The following is a 2,162-nucleotide window of genomic DNA, read 5'->3' on the forward strand; positions in this document are numbered from 1 at the left end:
GAGCTCTGTGGGCATGACAGAACAGGCCATCACAGAAAATAATCCCATGACAGGCAACACCCAAGCACGTGTTTGGTTTTCCTCTCTCCAGCCTCCATACAGAGTGAAAATGATGTAAACTGCAAGCTAGCACCAAGTGGTGATGGGAGGGTGCACACCCAAGTTAGTCCTTTTAGCTTTCCTTATTTTTGCATGCTCCATGTTTGTGTTGATATTTACCTGTGGTTTTTCCTCTTGTGTTTGGGTTATGCCTTTAGAGAGGAGTCAGGCCAGATGGCGGCAGGAAGTACTCAGAGATGGGACAGTCTGATTCCCTTCCCTATACTGATCAGCTTCCTATAAAACTACCTCTTTTTATAAATAATCAATCAAACCAATAGCAGGTTTGAAGAGGGTGGACAAGGGAGGAAGGCTGGTCCACTGGTTAGTGTCACCAAGGGACTCCAGAGACCAAGATTTAATTTTCTGTTCCACCACAGACTTCCTGTGTGGCTTTGGGCAAGTCACTTAGTCACTCTGTGCCTCAGTTCCCCACATGTACAATGTAGATAGTTGCACTTCCCTATCCTCACAGGATTGTTATGACAATAAATACATTAAAGATTATGAAGTGCTCAGGTATTATAGAGTCCCAGAAATGTAAAGCTGGAAGGGACCTAGAGAGGTCATCTAGTCACAGGCACCAGCTTCTTCTGGGCCCCGGGGGTGCTCAATACCCCACTCCCGGCCCCGCCCCCTGTCCCGCCTCTTCCCACTCCTGCTCTGCCCTAGGCCCCACCCCACCTCACTCCTTCCCCCAAAGCCCCACCCCCGCCCTGCCTCTTCCTGCCCTCACTCCACCCCTGCCCAACAGCTGGTCATCCCAGGTCCGCATGACAACGTGGTCACACCACTCTGTGCTTGTGGCCCAGCCTTGGAAGCAAGTATCTACGAGGGGGAAATCAGTGACTATGCCAATTCTACTGAGCAGCATCTGCCAGTGAAAGTCTGCGATGCCATCAGGTACCTTTGCAGGAACACAGAAAATGCTGCTGCTATGTCCACCACAACCTCACGGATGCTCTGCCAGTTTCCTGACACAGGAGTGAAAGCACAAACAAGAGAAGATCATCAAAAGTTGCTTCCTCCATGTTGCTGGATCGTATGGACCGTCCATCCAGAAGAGGTAGAAGCTTCAGCAATACTAGCATCTGAACGCAAAGTCAACTTGCTCCCTGGTTTTAATGGTGACTTTCCCCTTCTTTTAGGCTCTCTCTCAGAAGAGTGAGGCCTTTTCTCCTAGAAGGCTTCAAAGGGTCCAAAGCTGGGAGATGGAGATGGAGCCGACGAAGTTACCAAGGCATCCTGAGTGACTGGGGGAGGTGGTTGGGGAAGGGAGTCAGACTCCTGCAGGTCTCAGGGAGTGTTCCACATGAAGCAGTTCCAGTATATCTCCCCTCAGCTTCCTGGATTTACTCTTGAAGCAGGAGCAGACCTTACACTTGGATGGGACATGAAACTCCCCAAGGCAGTGGAGGCAGCTCAAATGCTAGCTGCTGAGGGGAAAGGCCCTGTGGTAGGAATTGAAGCCTGGAGTTTTTGCCATAACCTATGTAGGAAAGGCCACAAACAGAGATAGGCTCAGGGCAGTGAAGGCCCTGACCATGAAAAAAAAGAAGGTGGAGGGACCCTTTGGAAGCACAAATCTGTGCTACAAAGTAAAGAATAAAACAACTGAACAAAATCTTAAAATAAGATTTAAAAAAGGAAGTTACATAGCTAGCTGGTGGATACCCTGGCACTTCGTCTCAAGCTGCAGCCAGCTGCGAAGGAACAAGAACAGCAGTAGGTCCCACCCCTCCTATATACCCTTCTACCAGAGCACCAGGATGGGTAGAGTGCAGGCATGGATCCAGGGATATTATGATGAAAATCTCTTATCAAAAGCACACAGGCATGTGCACATCCTCACATGGAGCACCCATAGGGACAACTGGAAGAAGTTGTATAGCTATAGGCACTGATCATGTGATCTATCCTTGAGATAATATTTTAAACTCTCTAGGTTCTTATACCATATTCACATTAAGGTAGTATCTTTCTACACATAGTGGAAGACAAAGGGGGTACAATATCTTGAATTTAAACCTAATTTGCCTATCTGGGCCTTTCCTATGCCCATA

Source organism: Chrysemys picta, chromosome 1 (genome assembly GCF_011386835.1).
Source record: "Chrysemys picta bellii isolate R12L10 chromosome 1, ASM1138683v2, whole genome shotgun sequence".
NCBI classification, from domain to species: Eukaryota; Metazoa; Chordata; order Testudines; family Emydidae; genus Chrysemys; species Chrysemys picta.